Below are 20,429 nucleotides of genomic sequence, written 5' to 3'. Positions count from 1 at the left end.
TAGTTTCTTACTGAGCTGGGCAGAGCAGTTGCCGTACCAAGCCATAATGCATCTGGATTGAATGCTTTCTGTGGTGCAATCTGTAAAAATTGGAAAGAGTCTTTAATAACATGCCAAATTTCCTTCACCTTCTGAGGAAGTAGAGATGTTATTGTTTTCATGTTTTGTGACCATAGTATCAACGTGGGTGGACCAGGACAGATTGTTGGTGATTATCACTTTTAGGAACTTGACCCTCTCGACCATCTCCACCTCAGCTCTATTGAAAGTAGACAGGGTCATGCCATCCATCTTCCTGCCTGACGTCAATGCTCTTTTGTTTTGCTGACATTGAGGGAGAGATTGTTATCTTTACACCATGCCACCAAGCACTTTTTCCTGAATTCTTTCCTGTATTCTGTCTTGTCATTGATTGAGATCCAAGCTACAACAATGGTGCCGTCACCAAACTTGTTGATGCAGCTAGGACAAAACTTGGCCACATTGCCATTTGTGTATAGGGAGTATTGGAAGGGACTGAGTCGTAGTGGCATATGGAAGTAAATGATGAAAACAGGTTGCAATCCCTTGGTTACAGAGGATCAGTCTGACCCACATTGGTGGCTGTTTAATCTGGGAGCACTATTAACCCAATATTATCTTAGTGGTAGGAAAGGAACAGGAGAGGCAGGCAGATAGACCACACGGAAATATATTTTTCTAACCCTGCTGGGCCTATTCAATATTAGACGAAAATGTGGGCAGTTTTAGTCACACATAACACCAGAAATGGGAAGCTCCAAGAACATTGACACGCAGTCTGAGAGTCAGAACAGGAATGACTGACCACACTCGCTGATATGGACTTTACAAGTTCCATCAACTATTACAGTTTCAACAGCTTGACGGGAGGAGTCGGTGTCATTCCAACATTAAATCATTTTATATATATTGGCGGGGAGAGTTTTCAATAGCAGTGGCTGTGAAAGATTCGTTGTGAGTGTCTCTGGCTGTCTGTCTGTTCACCTGACTGTGATCATTCCATTTCTTCTGTGTGATTCTGTAGTGTCAGCAGAACCCCCCACCCCACTCCCGGCTGAGCCAGTAGGGGAGTACGGGGCGGTGGGCAGACCTGCCTCCCCCTGTTCCCCACCAGCCATCCCCTTTTAGGAGGCTGGAGGCCAGACTCGGCTCCTCCCATCGTCTGTTGGCTGAGGGCGCCCCGTTCCCCGAGCCCCCGGCTGGAAGGCAGTATTTCATCCGGGGAGCGCTCCCTTACCCTGCCCTGCTATTTTTAGCATCAGACGCCGGAATATAAAGCAGTGGACTAGAGTGTAAAGTCAGGGGCAGGTCTGTGCAGTGATCGGAGGGGGAGGAGAGACAGACAGACAGCGAGCGAGCGAGCGAGAGAGAGAGGGAGGGAGGGAGGAAGAGAGGAAGAGAGAGAGGGAGGGCAGGCAGACTCTGCAATAAAAAGGAAGGAGGGACATACACAGCGGTCGGTACTGCTTTCTTTTTTATATATGAGCGGTAACGCAGATCGCTTGTGGAGCTTTGTGTGTGTGAATGGCAGGGGTTCGCTAAGAGACCAGCCCTGGGGAGGGGGAGGCACACCAACCTTGACATGTTGACCAGCGCTGTGTAAAAAGAGGCAGCGGCAGCAGCAGCAGCAGCGACTTGGGGGTAAGTTCCTGGGCAAGGACCGTCTTGTTCGTGTCGTGTCAGTTTGGATTTAAATCTTCCTTAAAGTACAACAGCTCTACAGATTTATGCCTTAACTTGAACCCCCACCACCAGCACAAGCCAATGTTATTTCATTTCCAAAGTAGCAATATTCCACTCGAACCTGACACTCCTTTCACAATAAGTCTGCCCTCGAATGCAATCCGAACATATTGTGTAATTATAATTGTACATTTTCAAACCTCATCAGTCCACTCGATGTTGCGTCTACCTCAGGGTAATGTGCTGTCTTATAGTTTATTTAATTTAGAATTATGGATTTTAATATTATGATGCGTTTTCTTGGTAACAATACCATTATAGTTCTGTTTTCAGAACATTTTATAACGTTGATATTATTGTCTTTTGGCCTTTGTGATTATGATACTTTAAAATACTGAGGTAACTTGTTAGTTAGCCTGAGCTGAATGTGAGGCTTGCTGGTTATGGAGCAGGTACACTTCAGTTTCTGGTGATTCCTGTATGAATGTTCTCAGGCCTCACCTGTAGGCTCCACAAAAACAATTTATTTTCACTTGATATTTTTGTGATTATTCAGTTGTTCTTTATTAAACTTTGATGCTATTGATTGTTTCTTGAGACCTTCAATCTTTCATCCTCGCCCAATGCCCATTCACCCCTGCACATCGGCCCAAAAGAGACTGATTCAATGGTTCACATTAGCTGCTGAACATTTACTCAAGGATGGTGACCCGACATTAGCTTTTAATAGAGAATTGGATATTAGATGCAGGTGCCCGAGACTGTCGGTGAAGAACACGTTCTGAAATGTTGTCCAATGACCCAACATGTTTTAGAACTTGCCCCAAATCAGTATCGATCTCCTTCTCTACCCAGCTTCCTCTTGAAATTGTAGGAGAGGGCTGTCCAATGAATGGAACTGTCGGAGTATTACAAATTGCAGAGTGAAACTCTGCTACTTGACATGCTTTGCAAGTGTGAACACATAAAAATGAGTGACAAGATAGTAATATAACATTGGGGTTCAGAAAACTGACCTGGCAATCACAGCATTTATCTCATGGTTAACAGCTTGACTAGATTATTCCCTTGTCCCTTAGATTCTTTAGATGTCACTTGAGTCATAGAGTCATAGTTATACAGCACAGAAACAGACCTTTTGGTCCAACTCGTCAATGCCTATCAGATATTCTGAACTGATCTAGTCCCATTTGCCAGCATTTTGCAAACATCCTTCTAAACCCTTCCTATTCATATACCCATCCAGATTACTTTTAAATATTGCGATTGTACCAGCCTCCACCATTTCCTCTGGCTACTCATTCTATACACGCACCACCATCTATGTGAAAAAGTTACCCCATGGGTCCCTTTCAAATCTTTCCCTTCTCACCTTAAACCTATACCTTCTAGTTTTGGATTCCCCTACTTTGGAAAAAAGATTTTGTCTATTTATCTTATGCATGCCCCTCAGACTCTGACATTCCAGGGAAAATAGCCCTACCCTATTCAGTCTCTACCTATAGCTCAAATCCTCCAGTCTCAGCTACATCCTTGTAAATCTTTTCTGATCCCTTTCAAGTTTAACAACATCTTTCCTATAGTAGCGAGACCAGAATTGTGCACAGTATTCCAACCGTTGCCTAACCAATGTCCTATTCAGCTGCAACATAGCTTCCCAACTCCTGTACTCAATGCACAGACCAATGAGGGCAAGTGTACCAAATACCTTCTTCACCATCCTGTCAATCTGAGACTCCACTTTCAAGGAACTATGCCCCTGCACCCCCATCTTTGTTCAGCAACACTTTCCAGGGCCCTACCATTAACGGTATAAGTTCTGCCCTGTTTTGTCTCAACAAAATGCAACGCTTCACATTTATCTAAATTAAACTCCATCGATCACTCCTCAGCACATTGGCTCATCTGATCAAGATACCTTTCTACTGTGAGATAATCTTCTTCGCTTTCTACAAAACACCAATTTTGGTGTCATCTACAAACTTACTAACCATATTTATAGAAATGATGAAAAGTATGGGACCCAGCACCAATCCTTGAAGCACACTATTGGTCATAGGCCTCCAGTCTGAAAAATAACACTCTACCACTACCCACTGTCCCCTACCTTCAAGCCAATCTTGTATCCATTTGGCTGGCTCTCCCTGGGTTACACGTGATGTAACCTTGTCAACCAACCTACCATGCCGAACCTTGTTGAATGCCTTATTGATGTCCGATAGAGAACATCCACAACTCTGCCTTCACCAATCTTCTTTGTCACATCTTCACAAAACTCAGTCAAGTTGGTGAAACATGGTTTCCCACCTACAAACCCATATTAAGTATCCCTAGTCAGTCTTTGCCTTTCCAAATACCTTTTAAATCCTATCCTTCAGAGTCATAGAGATGTGCAGCATGGGAATAGACTCTTCGGTCCAACTCGTCCACACTGCCCAGATATCCTAAACTGATCTAGTCCTATTTGCTAGCATTTGACCCATATCCCTCTAAACCCTTCCTATTCATGTACCCATCCAGATGCCTTTTAAATGTTGTAATCGTACCCACCTCTGGCAGCCCGTTCCATGCACGCACCACCCCCTGGTTGAAACGTTGCTCCTCAAGACCCTTTTGAGTCTTTCCCCTCTCACCTTAAATCTGTATCCTCAAGTTTTGGATTCCCCTTGCCTGTGAACAAGACCTTGGCTCTTCACCCTATTCATGCTCCTTGTGATTTATAAATGTCTATAAAGTCACCCCCTCAGCCTCTGACACTCCAAGTAAAAAAGACCCAGCATATTCAGCCTCTCTCTGTAGCTCAATCCCATCAATCCCAGCCACATCCTGTTATGACACTTCAAGTGCCCATCTATACATTTTAAACGTTGCGAGGTTTTCTGCCTCAACTACCTTCCCAAACAGTGCATTCCAGATCCCCACCAAATCTTGGATGAAAAATTAATTCCTCAAATCCATTTTAAACCTTCTGCCCCTCAACTTGAAATTATGTTCCCTTGATATTGACCCTTCAACAAAGGGGAGCAACTGTTTTCTATCCACCGTGCCCATGGGTTCCTGTGTACTCTATCAGGTCCACCCTCAATTTCCTCTGACCCAAAGAAAACAACCCAAGCTTAACCATTCTCTCTCCATTTTTGAAATGCTACCTCAAAGGCAACATCCCGGTGAATCTCCTTTGTGCTCCATCCAGTGCAATCACATCCTTCCTATAGTGCAGTGACCAGAACTGCGCACAGTACTCCAGCTGTGGCCTAATCAAAGTTTTGTAAAGCACCAAACTAACCTCCCTGCTCTTATAATTTATGCCACAACTGATAAAGACAAGGGACCTTTTTGTTTTCTTAACCTGTCTTGCCACCTTTAGGATTTGTGGACAAGAATCCCAAGATCTCCCTGTTCCTCTGAGCTTCCTAGTCTCCTGTCATTCATCGAGTACTCTCTTGTCTTGTTACTTCTTCCAAAGTGTATCACCTCACATTTTTCAGGGGTGAATTTCAGCTGCTGCAGATCTACCTATCTGACCAATCTGTGGATATCATCCTGTGACCGAAGACCTTCTTCCTCACAGTCACCAATCCAACTAATCTTTGTGACATCCGCACACTTACTTATCATCCACTCCCCACATTCTCATCTACATCATTTCTGAATATGGGACTCAGCTGTGATCCCTATGGTACACCAATGCACACCAGGCTCCAGGCGCACAAACAGCTTTCCATCACCTCCACCCTCTGCCTCCTCTCACTGATCCAATTTTGGAGTCACCTTGCCAGGTTCTCATTCTTTATGCCAAGTATAGTTAGGTAGGAGAGAGAGGTTTAACAATTAGTTTAACTTCAATCTAGAGAAATTAACCCAGCACCAAATTAGGTCAGGGAACAGTAATGCATCAATTGAACATCTGATTAAGTAGATACTGTCCTGTAGAAGTTAATGAAGGATATTCTCAATCAGACTTTACCTTCTTAGCTCCTGCTTTTGCTTTGAAACAGAAAATGAGTAGTATTTTTAAAATGTATAAATTTTGCCTGAATATATTACAATGTTTTATTACGTTTGTATATTCTTGTATGTAGTGAGGAAGTGGTGGGTTTTGTAGTAATGTCATTGTTTGAAAATCCAATGGTACAGGTTGATATGCTGGGAACAGGGCTTCATATTCCACCTTCCATTGGAAGCTGATGGAATTTAAAGTCAATTAGTTAGATGAAATCTCAATAATAGTGAGTGTGGTACTGTCATTTTTATTGTTGTGAAAACTCATCAGGTTCTCTCATGCCCTTTAGGGAATGAAATCAGCCATCCTTACCAAGTCTGGTCTAAATGCGACTCCAGATGCACACCAACTCTTAACTGCCCTCTGAAATAGCCTTATGAAACCACTCAGTTCAAGCACAATTTGGGATGCGCAACAAATGCTGGCTTCGCTGGCAGTGCCACATCTCAGGAAATCATGTTTTTTAAATCCTGAGGTGCAGCATTCACTAAATTAACCTTTCTCTCCAATCTTTCCTGATTCTCTGATTGTAAAATTTGTCTTGTTAAATTTCACAATGCAATTATTTCTGTATAATCTGTGCTTAGTGCACCCTTTCTTATGCACCCTTTCTTATGCAGTGAACTAAGACAGAGAGTAATGAATTTACATACAGCTAACTTGAATGCAGTAGGACTCTCAGAACCAGAATCAATTTATATCAAGAGCCAACTGTTCCATTTATAGAAAATTAGTTTTCTCCATACAGGCTGACATGTGCCTATTTCATGGGTTTGCATTTGGCTGCAAATAGAAGTCAGTGAATTATTGACCTTAGATCTCAGAAACCAGGCCACACTCGTGGAAGGGTAGGGACTTAGGTGTAGACCATTCATTGTCTTGAGCTTGCTGTGCTATTAAACAGGAACATGTCCAATTGAATACTTCAGTGCCTTTTACACATGACCCTTTATGCCAGAAATCAGATCTCTCTTTAAATAAACTCAGAATCCCTACAGTGTGGAAACACGTCCTTCAGCCCAATAAGTCCACACCAACCCTCCGAAGAGTAACCCCCCTAGGCCCATTCCCCCTAACTAATGCACCTAACCCCCACATCCCTGAGCACTATGGTCAATTTAGCATGGCCAATTCACCTAACTTGCACATCTTTGAACTGTGGGAGGAAACCGGAGCAAACCCGCACAGACACAGGGAGAATGTGCAAATTCCACACAGAACAGTCGCCCAAGGCTGGAATCAAACCCAGGTCCCTGGTGCTATAAGGCAACAATGCTAAGCACTGTGCCATTCAGAGACTGAGTTTCCACAGTCCTCTGGCGTAGAAAATTCCAAAGATTCATCACCCCTTGAGTTAAAAAAAAGTTCTCCTCATCTTGGTTCTAAATGACATGCTGTTTACATTGAAATTGTGCTTGCTCTCCAACCAGGAAAATATCTTCCCTGCATCCACCCTGTTGATCCCTTTATATGCTTTGTAGGTTTCAATGAGATCACTTCTCAATTGTTCGAACATGCACCCAGTTTGCCCAATGTCTTTTCATAGGACAGTCCCACTGTCCTGGAAACAAGACTGGTCAATCCCTTTTGCACTCACTCTATGGCAATAATACCCTTCTTGAGGTAAGGGGACCACAAGTGCACATAGCTTTGCTGCTTTATTCCATGTTGTATTTCATCTGATTAGTGTCACTACAGCACTTTTCTTTGTAAGAAAGAAATAATTCTGATCTTGATGACAGAGTAGCAAAAATGTGAGATTTTTGGCAATTAGTATTTAACGTGGGGAAGAGCAGGAAGTTGACCTTTTCCGAGAATTGTTGCAAGGAAGTTGGTTGGGGGTTGGGGTAGTTGGTGAAGCTGGAAGCTTCAGCTTTGTCGATCGAATAGGTCCACAGCTGCTCTCAGCAGCTTGCATGATTTTTTTTTCTCATTGTGTTTTCCATGGCAACGTTTCTATAACTTTGTTTTTAAGCAAGATTTAACTGTCATAAGAAATTTTCTACTCTCTAAATATGGTGCTGTGAATCATTTCAGACATGAAACGAGGCTTCAAGGCTGATGAGACAATTTTCAGCTGTTTCATAACACAAGTTGTTTTTGCTTGACCAGTGTCAGATTTCGCTGTTCAAAACTATGACAGTGTTGAGTCATTGAGAGCTAAAGTATACAGTAGTGTGCGAGTACAAAGGCTTAACAAAATAATAAAACAACAGTTCATGAAAGAAAAACAATAGTTGCATTGTTCAGGAAGAAGAAATCTATTGAATAATTCCCAGCATCTACTGAGTTTCCCTACATTAAAGTTCTGGAAATTCTGTTCCATCGCTTTGACGAAGGTAGGATGCCAAAATGAAAGGTCAGCTAATTTCAAAACACGTCTTACCCATATGACACACAAGCAAAATACTAGAGATGTTGGAAGTCTAAAACAAAATCAGAAAGTGCTGGAGAAATTTGGTAGGTCAGGCAGCATCTGTGGAGAGATAAACTGATGTAATGTTTCCGGGCTATTGCCCTTGATCGAAACCCTACCCTTAATTTTGTGACAGCAATATGACATTCAACAAGAATCTTGCCTGAACAAAAGGACAGGGAATATGACATCCAGGTAACTTTATTTTTTAGACAAGAAAAATGGGGAAAAAATGTAGTTAATTCTAGTTAAAGTTGGATTTTATTTATTATGGAATGATCAAAACATTGTTGATTAATGTACAGAAAAACAGAAGTGTGTATCTTGGCTACTCTTTATATTTAGGTGAAAGTGAAGACTGCAGATGCTGGAGATTGGAGTCGAAGAGTGTGGTGCTGGAAAAGCACAGCCGGTCAGGCAGCTTCCAAGGAGCAGGAGAGTCGATATTTCTAGCAGAAACCCTTCATCCTGATTTTCCTGCTCCATGGATGCTGCCTGACTGACTGTGCTGTCTATATCTTATTGGCAATAATTCATTTTGCAGTATTTAAATCACGAAGGACAAATCAAAAATGATTGATTTTATTGCTTATCAAGAGGAGTGAAAGTAATTTCATGGTTTTACATGAATTTTGTTTGGCAACTTAGAAATAGCTTACCAGTCCTCAGATGGTGAAGGCTCTCATGAGGGGATGTAGCTTTAAATTGAGGGGTGATCAATTTAGGACAGCTAGGGGTAGTTGCTTCACTCAGAGAGTAGTAGGGGTGTGGAACGGCCTGCCTGCAACAGTAGTAGACTCGCCAACATTAAGGGCATTTAAATGGGCAATGGACATACATATGGGTGTTAATGGAATGGTGTAGGTTAGATGGGCATCAGATTATTTGCACAGTTCGGCATAACATCGAGGGCTGAAAGGCATGTACTGCGCTGTAAAGTTCTGTGTTCTAATCATAGTAACTGTGTAATATCATGCTCACTGCATTCCCATGCAGCTGATTTTCTTTACTATATTCACCCAAGTTCACTTTGTATTTGTCCAGCTCTTGAGCCTTCTGCTTACTTCTACACAAAACAGGAAACAAGCCATAGAAAAGAATGACTTCCATTTTGGGATTTATCTCCTATTTTGTTCTTGATATTGAATCCACTAATTCCCCAGAACAAAGACAGAGCAGATAATAGACAATAGACAATAGGTGCAGGAGTAGGCCATTCAGCCCTTCGAGCCTGCACCACCATTCAAATGATCATGGCTGATCATTCCTAATTAGTATCCTCTTCCTGCCTTATCTCCATAACCCTTGAATCCACTACTTTTGAGAGCTCTATCCAATTCTTTCTTAAATGAATCCAGGGACTGGGCCTCCACTGCCCTCTGGGGCAGAGCATTCCACACAGCCACTACTCTCTGGGTGAAGATGTTTCTCCTCATCTCTGTCCTAAATGGTCTATCCCGTATTTTTAAGTTGTGTACTCTGGTTCGGCACTCACCCACCAGCAGAAACATGTTTCCTGCTGCCAGAGTGTCCAATCCTTTCATAATCTTATATGCCTCAATCAGATCCCCTCTCAGTCTTCTAAACTCAAGGGTATACAAGCCCAGTCACTTCAGTCTTTCAGTGTAAGGTAATCCCGCCATTCCAGGAATTGACCTCGTGAACCTGTGCTGCACTGCCCCAATAGCCAGAATGTCTTTCCTCAAATTTGGAGACCAGAACTGTACACAGTACTCCAGGTGTGGTCTCACCAGGGCCTTGTACAGCTGCAGAAGCACCTCTTTGCTTCTATACTCAACTCCTCTTGTTATGAAGGCCAGCATGCTATTAGCCTTCTTCACTACCTGTTGTACCTGCATGCTTGCCTTCATTGACTGGTGTACAAGAACACCCAGATCTCTCTTTACTGCCCCTTTACCTAAATTGATTCCATTGAGGTAGTAATCTGCCTTCCTGTTCTTGCCACCAAAGTGGATAACCATACATTTATCCACATTTAACTGCATCTGCCCACTCACCTAACTTGTCCAGGTCACCCTGTAATCTCCTAACATCCTCATCACATTTCACCCTGCCACCCAAATTTGCTAATGTTATTGCTGATACCATCTTCTATATCATTAACCTATATTGTAAAAAGCTGCGGTCCCAGCACGGATCCCTATGGTACCCCACTGGTCACTGCCTGCCATTCCGAAATGCAGCCGTTTATCACTACCCTATGTTTCCTATCAGCCAACCACTTTTCAATCCAATCGAGTACTTTGCCCCCAATACAATGCACCCTAATTTTACTCACTAACCTCCTGTGTGGGACTTTATCAAAAGCTTCCTGAAAGTCCAGGTACGCTACATCTGCTGGATCTCCCTCGTCCATCTTCAGAGTTACATCCTCAAAAAATTCAAGAAGATTAGTCAAGCATGATTTCCCTTTCATAGATCCATGCTGACTCTGTCCTATCCTGTTACTACTATCCAGATGTGCCGTAATTTCATCCCTTATAATAGACTCCAGCCTCTTTCCCATCACTGAGGTCAGACTAACTGGTCTATAATTTCCTGCTTTCTCTCTCCCACCTTTCTTAAAAAGTGATATAACATTAGCCACCCTCCAATCCTCAGGAACCGACCCCGAATCTATCGAACTCTGGAAAATAATCACCAACGTATCCACAATTTCCCAAGCCACCTCCTTCAGTACCCTGGGATGTAGACCATCAGGCCCCGGAGACTTATCAACCTTCAGACCTATCAGTCTCTCCAACACCAAAACCTGGCAAATATAAATTCCCTTAAGTTCAGGTCCTTCAGCCACTGTTACCTCAGGGAGATTGCTTGTGTCTTCCCCAGTGAACACAGATCTGAAGTACCCATTTAATTCCTCTGCCATTTCTTTGTTCCCCGTAATATATTTCCCCTGTTTCTGTCTTCAAGGGCCCAATTTTAGTCCTAACCATTTTTTTGCCTTGCACATACCTAAAAAAGCTTTTACTATCCTCCTTTATATTATTGGCCAGTTTACCTTCGTACCTCATTTTCCTCTGCGTATTTCCTTCTTAGTAATCCTCTGTTGCTCTTTAAAAGCTTCCCAGTCTTCAGTTTTCCCACTTGTCTTTGCTATGCTATGCTTTTTCTCTTTTAACTTTATATGTTTCTTAACTTCCCTCATCAGCCACGGCCGCCCATGCCTCTTCCTGGGATCTTTCTTCCTTTTAGGAATGAACTGATCCTGCAACTTCTGCATTAAACACAGAAATATCCGCCATTGTTCCTCCACGGTCATCCCTGCTAAGGTATTGCACCATTGAACTTTGGCCAGCTCCTCCCTCATAGCTCCATAGTTCCCTTTATTCAATAGAAGTACTGTCACTTCCAACTGTACCCTCTCCCTCTCAAATTGCAGATTGATGCTTAATGTATTATGGTCACTACTTCCCAATGGCTCCTTCACTTCGAGGTCTCTGACTAAATCTGGTTCGTTACACAATACCAGATCCAGAATTGCCTTCTCTCTGGTCGGCTCCAGCACCAACTGCTCTAAGAATCCACCTTGGAGGCACTCCACAAAGTCTCTTTCTTGAGGTCCAATACCATCCTGATTCTCCCAGTCTATCTGCATGTTAAAGTCCCCCATAACAACTGTAGTAACATCTTTGCGACAGGCCAATTTCAGCTCCTGATTCAACTTCCATCCGACATCCAGACTACTGTTTGGGGGCCTGTAGATGACTCCCAAGAGGGTCTTTTTACCCTTAGAATTTCTCAGCTCCATCCATATTTATTCTACATCCCCTGATTCTAGGTCCCCCCGCGTAAGGGACTGAATATCCTCCCTTACCAACATGGCCACCCCACCCCCTCTGCCCGTCAGTCTGTCCTTACAATAGCACATGTAGCCTTGAATATTCATTTCCCAGGTCCTGTCCACTTGAAGCCACGTCTCAGTTATCCCCACAATATCGTATCTGCCAATTTCCAAAAGAGCCTCAATCTCATCCATCTTATGTCTTATGCTTCGTGCATTCATGTATAGTATTTTTAATTTGTTACTGCTCTCACCCTTCCCATCAACCCCTATTTCACTCAACCTTACAGCATGATCCCTTCCCGAGTTTTCTGCCTCATTGATACAGCTGTCTTTCTTGACTTCTCTTGTTCTAACTTTCTCTTCAATTTCCTTTTTAAACATCCAGTTTGTCCCCTCCCCCCCCCCCCCCCCCCCCCCCGCTACTTAGTTTAAACGTAGCAGTGTTGCAGTAGAAAACCTGCCTGCCAGAATGCTGGTCCCTAACCTATTAAGGTGCAAACCGTCTCTCTTGTAGAATTTATGCTTACCACAAAATATACCCCAGTGATCCAAGAACTTAAATCCTTGCTTCCTGCACCAGTTCCCCAGCCACACATTCAAGTCCATTATCTCCCTGTTTCTGGCCACACCAGCCCGAGGAATTGGAAGCAAACTGGAGATAACCACCTTGGACCTCCTGCTTTTCAGCCTTCTTCCTAGTTCTCCGAAGTCCCGCTGTAGTATGTTCCTCCTCTTCTTCCCAACATCATTTGTGCCGACATGTACCACCACTTCTGGCTCTTCACCCTCGTCCTTGAGGATTTCCTGCACTCTGTCCGCGATGTCTTTCACCCTGGCACCAGGAAGGCAACATACCATCATTAAACCCCATCTGCTGCCACAAAAACTCCAGTCAGTTTCTCTCATGATGGAGTCCCCTATTACCACAGTTCTGTGCGATGTCCGACTCTTCCGCTCTGCCTCTGCGCCAACTTTTGATTGACAGACCTGGCCGCCTTGTGAACTGGCAGTGTCATCAGACTCTACTGTTTCCAAAAGCTTCAACTTGTTCCTGACAGGTAATTCTCCCGGGGTCTCTTGCACCTGTCTCCTCTCTGCCTTCCTCATCGTCTGCTCCCTTCTGCTCTCTTCTGGCATGATTGGTGTAATAACCTTGCTGAAGGTCTTGTCCAGAAAGATCTCGTTCTCTCGGATGAGCCTAAGGTCCTCGAGTTCTTTCATCAGTGCTGCAATGTGCTCAGTCAATAGCTGAATGTGCACACACTTTCCACACATATACGAGCCAGACACACCAGAGACACCCGACATCAGATGCGACCATTGCACTTTCTCTTTGTCCCCAGAGGTCTTCCAAATGTGATGTCCTCTCTAAATGTTTGAGGTTGTACCATTTAAATTCGTGCTATTGTATTGGGCAACTGCTTAAAAGAGAAGGGAGTGAAGAATAAATTTGATACTGGATTCTAAACCTGAACATCGCCATCATTCAATCTCTCTCCTATCTTTTAAAAATTTTAAACTCTCTTTCACTTAATATTTGGCCACCTTGTTTATTAACTGTTTTATACAACATAATGTCAAAAGTGTGCCTGCTAAAACACTTCTGATCTGCCCCGGATCACTTATTAAAGGTGCTATATCAATGCAAGCCAAAGTGTTTGAGGTTGATTTTGGTATCCATGAGTGTAGCCCTGGAAGATCTTCCTTGGTATTTGACTTTTCTGATTGTCTGTTATTTTTGACCACTACACTCTCAATATTTCAGGGATGCACCTTATCTCTTCCCTTTGTAATTAGGATGACCTGATATTAGATGTTATTTTTGAGATAAGCTGAGGTATTGCAGGGAACATTCGAGCTGGCCAAATCAGCTGAGATATTAGTTTTATGGATATGGTGCAAAGCGCCGATTCAAATTGTGTCCTTTTGTCACATTACAAACGGTTGATCACTGACCATATTTATAAAGGTGCATATGATTTGCACAACTCAATTTAAATTTGTATCAAAACAAGCAGTCTAGTTGAGTAACAGGTCTTTTCAACCTATGCATTTTGAAATGCTGTATCTCTTCAAAGGGTTGCAGCAAGACCTATCAATGGTTGAGCTTGTGTCACTGCAGTGATGTTACTGAAATTCTCACTGGTATCATGAATGTGTCACATGAGTGAAGTGCTATCTTTGTACTAATGTTTTTAATACGTAAAATAATGAGTCATTTCTGTAATGCACCAGCTCTATAAAATCTATGGATTTCTAGTCAAAGTTGACGATTGTATGCAAAGGTAGAAGGTTAATATTATTATGTAGATGGTCTGTCTGGTTTTTGTTTGTGCTTGTTGATGTCGGGGCATCAGTTAGATGGACAGCTGGTTTATAATTGAGAGTGAGGCTAACAGTGTAGGTTCAATTCCTACACTAATTGCCATGAAGGTCTCTCCTTCTCAATCTCTCCTCTCACCTAAGGCATGGTGACCCTTAGGTTAAACCACCGACACCAGCTGTCTCCCTCTCTTTAATGAGAAAGTAGCTCAATGACCCTTTGGGACTACAGCAACTTTAACTTTCCTTGTTGATGTCCACTTATTATCCAGAAAACTTCCCACATTTTTACTCTTGCCTTGGACAGTATGGTTGCTAGTTGGTCTATTTAGTGAGGATGTGAGGGAAAATTGTGTGATGAATCAAGTCGTATATTGATCCCAATTCTTAAATCTCAGTTACTTAATCTGATGAAACAATGGCTCACTTTTATACAGCCCTTCTTTAATAGAAAGGTGTCCCAAGCCATGTCAGAAGTCTAAGGAAGTTAGGGATATTGAGATGATATTGAAAATTTAATTGATCTAAAATGTTTGTATGTGTGTACAGTCATTCCTTCCAATTCAACCAAACTCTTGTTCGATAACACCTCTTCAGTCAAGGTCATAATGAGACAATGATTCAGTCAAATCCCTCGAACTCAGCACCGCCGTCCTAACCTGCAATCTTCTCCGCCCCCACCCCACTCTGGCCTATCACCCTTACCTTGACCTCCTTCCACCTATCGCATTTCCAACGCCCCTCCCCCAAGTCCCTCCTCCCTACCTTTTATCTTAGCCTGCTGGACACACTTTCCTCATTCCTGAAGAAGGGCTTATGCCCGAAACGTCGATTCTCCTGTTCCTTGGATGCTGCCTGACCTGCTGCACTTTTCCAACAACACGTTTTCAGCTCTGATCTCCAGCATCTGCAGTCCTCACTTTCTCCACAATGGTTCAGAGTGCCAAGCACAGAAAAGGTGGAGAGGGAGAGTGATGCTCAAAAGGATAATATCAGAGAAACTGAGTTTCTAAATAAAGGGCTCATAACACTAAACTAGATTATGGAATTGAAGAGGAGTGAAATATTTCAGGAATTCAAACAGAAATTGAAAATTTTGAAACACTGGGGGAATTAAAGCAATTGCAGATCAGCCTGGTCATAAATATTGGACCAAGCATAATTTGGTGTAGAATTGAGCTTGATCTGTACAGCTTTGGATGATTTAAATTTTGTGCAGATAAAAGCCAGAAACTTATTGCAGTAATTGAGTTCAAAGGTAACAATGACAAAGATAAAGGCTTTATAACAGATGTGGAGATATGGGGGAGGAACCACATAATATTGTGAGCTCAAAGTAGACAGTCTTTGTAACGGAGAAGATATGGGTCCAGAAATTTCACAACGGATCAATTGAGGCATGGTTGGAAGTTGGGAGTCCACACATAAGTTCCATGTGTAATTCAGAAATTAATATTTTAAAGCATTTATCCATAATTTCCTCCATGAAGCTATAGAGCCTGAATTATCCTAAAGTGCTTATCACCTTATTTATGAAAGTGAAGTACAGAAGGAGAATCTCAAGATCATGGCACCCATTCTCTTTGAATAAGCCCTTCACATGGTCATGTCCCCTATCTTTCCCCAGTTCTCCTCAATTTTTCAAATACTTATTCACCTCCATTTTGAAAGTTACTATGAATTCTGCTTCTTTTATCATTAATGGTAAGGAATTCTGTTTCCTAATTACTAATCACTATCTACTTCTGTAATTGAAACATTCAGAGGTCAGTTAATTCAGTTGGCTGGTTTGCAATACAGGCTGATGCCGACAGTGTGAGTTCAATTCCTGTTTCCATGGACAAGATGGTCAAGAAGGCATAAGGCCTTCATTGGTCGAGGCATAGAATATAAAATTAGTAAGTCATACTGCAGCTATATGGAACTTCAGTTAGGCCACATTTGGAATATTGTGTACAGTTCTGGTAGCCACACTACGAGAAGGATGGTAAGGCTTTGGAGAAGGTACAGAAATGTTGAGCAGGATGTTGTCTAGTTTGGAGGGTATTTGCTGCGAGGAGAGATTGGACAAACTTGGTTTGCTTTCACTTCAATGCTGAAGGATGAGGGGAGCCCTAATGCAAAATAATGAAAGGCATGGATAGAATGGATAGTCAAAGTCTTCTATTACCCCCAGGGTGAAATGCCAATTACTAGGGGACGAGGGTTTAAGCTGAAAAGGAGATGTGAAAGGCATGTTTTTACACAGAGAATGGTAAGTTCCTGGAATGCGCTGCCTGAGGAGGTGATAGATGCAGTAAAGACAGCAATGTTTAAGAGGCATTTTGATAGATACATTAGTAGGCAGGGCTACACTCTGTGTAAAAGCAAAAAGCTTTTACTTTAGAAAGGCATCATGCGTCAGTGCAGTCTTGGTGGCTAAAGGGCCTGTTCCTGTGCTGTCCTGTTTTTTGTTCCAGCTGAGATGATCATGGACTGTCCTTCTCAACCTCTTCCCTTGCCTGACATGTGGTGGCCCTCAGATTAAGCCACTGCTAATTGTCTTTCTCTTTTATGAGAGAGTGCAGCCCTGTCAGACTATGGCAACTTTACCCAAACAAAACCACACAGTTCTTTCCATTTTTGCAACTTGCCTTCTCTCTTTCATCTAAGTCCCTAACTCCCCAATTTTCTTTTTACCTGAAGTAATTTTGAGCCCACCTGGGTTAAAGGCCTCCTTAGATTCCATTTTAACTTCCAGCACCCACGTTTTCAAATCCAAATCTGTTGTCTCTCAGCACAAATCCAGGAGGACTGATAGCTCCGTGTTGGCAGGAAGGAGGCCACCAGAGCTGAGAGAACATTCCACCACGCAAATTAAGTGCTGGGATGTGTTGGTTTCCTTAATACTGCCAGTAGTGGGAGGAACGGAGAGGGAAGCCTATGGCTGAATTAACGCACAAATTCTTTGCTAAAATCACAGCTACTCAGCAGGACCCACCAGGGAATTCTCACAAAAATTATGGTCTTGGTCTTATTGATCTCTCTTGGCAACTCTGACCTACTGTTATTTGGTATTGTGGGATTCTGCAACTTTATTATTTCAATTAGGCCTCCACCTACTGAAATCCTGTTGATGAAAATATTGAGAACCTAATCACATTAGCCTTTTATTAAATGACAGTGCTAAACACGATGTAGGTGCCGCTGGCAAGTTCTGTATTTGTTGCCCATTTCTAATTGCACTTAAAGGTGGTAATAAGATTAGATTCCCTACAGTGTGGAAACAGGCCCTTCAGCCTAACCAGTCCACACCAACCAGTCCACACCAACCCTCCGAAGAGTAACCCACCCAGACCCATCTCCCTCTGACTAATGCACCTAACATTATGGGCAATTTAACATGGCCAATTCACCTGGCTTGCACATCTTTGGACTGTGGGAGGAAACCAGAGCACCTGGAGGAAACCCACACAGACACAGGGAGAATATGCTGACTCCACACAGACAGTCGCCCGAGGCTGGAATGAGAGTACATTTTGAACTGCTGCAGTCCGTGTGATGGAAGGTCACCACAGTGCTGTGAGAACACAGTTCCAGGATTTTAACCCAGTGACAGTAATGGAAGGTTGATTTGGTTCCAAATCAGGACAGTACATGGTATGGAGAGGAACTTGCTTCCATGTATCTGTTGGTTATCTTTCGAAGTAATGCATCTTGTACATGATACATGGTATGTACTGGTGGTGCAGGGAGTGATTACTTAACATAATGGATAGGGTACCAATCAAGTTTATTTTGTTCATTTGTGGGGCGTGGGCATCCCTGGCTGGCCAGCATTTGTTGCCCATCCCTGGTGGATGGTGTTGAGCTGCCTTCTTGAACCGCTGTATCCACCTGCTCTGGGATGACACATAAAGACCTTAGGGAGGGAATTCCAGGTTTTTGGCGCAACAACAGTGAAGAACTGGCGAGAAATTTACAAGTCAGGATTTACAAGTAAGTGATTTGGAGGGGAATTTGAAGGTGGTTCTGTTCCCATGTATCTACTGCCCTTGTCCTTCTAGATGGAAATGGTTGTGGGTTTGGAAGGTGCTGTCTGAGGATCTTTCCCCCTCAAAGGGGTTGCTTTGTCCTGAATGGTGATTTATGTCTTGCAGATGATGGATAGGCTTTGGGGAGTCAGGAGGTGAGTTACACACTGCAAGCTTAGAATCTAATCTCTCTGCTCTTCTCATTTATCATTCTCTTTAACCAATTGTTCCCTATTTCTGCATTTATATAAAACATTCAGGTTGCAGTTCCCTACATTCAAGTTTATTGAGTAGAAGTTTTGACATTGTGAAGGATATACATCATTATTCCAGTCCCTTCTGTTTGAAAATATCTGTTAAATATTACACTGTCCCTTAACCAATTTCTTATTGACACTGCTTTGCATGTGCAATTCTATTAATAAGTTCTTTCATATGTTACTTACCAGACATATATTGAACATTCATGTTCACTATGCCTTTGCATTTCCTTTTGCCAAATGTTTCTATTCTTCTGTGCTAATTGTGCAAGGTAAAATATTTAAAAGGGACCTGAGGGGCAACTTTTTCACACAGAAGTTGGTGCATATAAAGAATAAGCTGTCAGAGGAAGTGATGGAGGTGGATATAGTTACAAAACTTAGAGTCATAGAGATGTACAGCATGGAAACAGACCCTTCGGTCCAACTCGTCCATGCCGACCAGATATCCCAACCCAATCTAGTCCCACCTACCAGCACCCGGCCCATATCCCTCCAAACCCTTCCTATTCATATACCCATCCAAATGCCTCTTAAATGTTGCAATTATACCAGCCTCCACCACTTCCTCTGGCAGCTCATTCCATACACATACCACCTTCTGCGTGAAAAGGTAGCCCATAGGTCTCTTTTATAACTTTCACTTCTCACCCTCTAGTTCTGGACTCCCTGACCCCAGGGAAAAGACTTTGCCTATTTACCCTATCCATGCCCCTCATAATTTTGTAAACCTCTATACGGTCACCCCTCAGGCTCCAAGGCTCCAGCCCCAGCCTGTTCAGCCTCTCCCTGTAGCTCAAATCCTCCAACCCTGGTAACATCCTTGTAAATCTTTTCTGAACCCTTTCAAGTTTCACAACATCTTTCTGATAGGAAGGAGACCAGAATTGCATGCAATATTCCAACAGTGACCTAACCAATGTCCTGTACAGCTGCAACATGACCTCCCAACTCCTATAATCAATTCTCTGACCATTAAAGGAAAACATACCAAACGCCTTCTTCACTATCCTATCTACCTGCGACTCCACTTTCAAGGAGCTATGAACCTGCACTCCAAGGTCTCTTTGTTCAGCAACACTCCCTGGGACCTTACCATTAAGTGTATAAGTCCTGCTAAGATTTGCTTTCCCAAAATGCAGCACCTCACATTTATCTGAATTAAACTCCATCTGCCACTTCTCAGTCCATTGGCCCATCTGGTCAAGATCCTGTTGAAATCTGAGGTAACCCTCTTCACTGTCCACTACACCTCCAATTTTGGTGTCATCTGCAAACTTACTAACTGTACCTCTTATGCTCGCATCCAAATCATTTATGTAAATTACAAAAAATAGAGGACCCAACACTGATCTTTGTGGCACTCCACTGGTCACAGGCCTCCAGTTTGAAAAACAACCCTCCACCACCCTCTGTCTTCTACCTTTGTGCCAGTTTGGACAAGTACATGAGTAGATAATATAGAGGGATATGAGCCAAACTGAGGCAAATGGGACGTGTTAAGTTTACGAAATCTGGTCGGCATGGACGAGTTGGAATGAAGGGTCTGCTTCTGTTCTATATGACTATTATTCTAATTGTCATTTCCTCTCTTAAAGAACTTGAATAAATCTATCTGCAGGAATGTGTCTTTTACAAATGCATTGTAAAAATTCTCTGTAAAATGTGCCTTTCTGAACGAATATAATCTTTTTTCTTAATACGGTCTTTGGAGATTTACCAATTTCTGATGTTAGATTGAAGAGCTGAATATTTTGGTGCTAGGTTTTCCAGCTGAGGTATGACCAATCTTTAGACTGAGTCAAATCATCTGCAGATCTTTGCATCAGGGGGTGGAAGTGAATGTTGTGCTGCAAGCTGAGTTAGTAGGCTTTGAGAGCAAAGCAAACCACTTAAAACATGG

General features: G+C 42.7%; 1 protein-coding gene across 1 annotated transcript in view; it reads left to right on the top strand.

The window, feature by feature from the left end:
* The first annotated feature begins 1,089 nt into the window (after nucleotides 1-1,089).
* mrasa (muscle RAS oncogene homolog a) overlaps nucleotides 1,090-20,429 on the top strand; it is a 65,031-nt gene continuing 45,691 nt past the window's right edge. The window contains exon 1 of the mRNA XM_072579895.1: nucleotides 1,090-1,662. The gene's annotated coding sequence lies outside the window, so the exon portion shown is untranslated. The remainder of the gene's footprint in view (nucleotides 1,663-20,429) is intronic.

Source organism: Chiloscyllium punctatum, chromosome 10, assembly GCF_047496795.1.
Source record: "Chiloscyllium punctatum isolate Juve2018m chromosome 10, sChiPun1.3, whole genome shotgun sequence".
Lineage (NCBI taxonomy): Eukaryota > Metazoa > Chordata > Chondrichthyes > Orectolobiformes > Hemiscylliidae > Chiloscyllium > Chiloscyllium punctatum.
The sequence above is the reverse complement of the archived record's forward strand: the minus strand, read 5'-3'. Positions and strand labels throughout refer to the sequence as shown.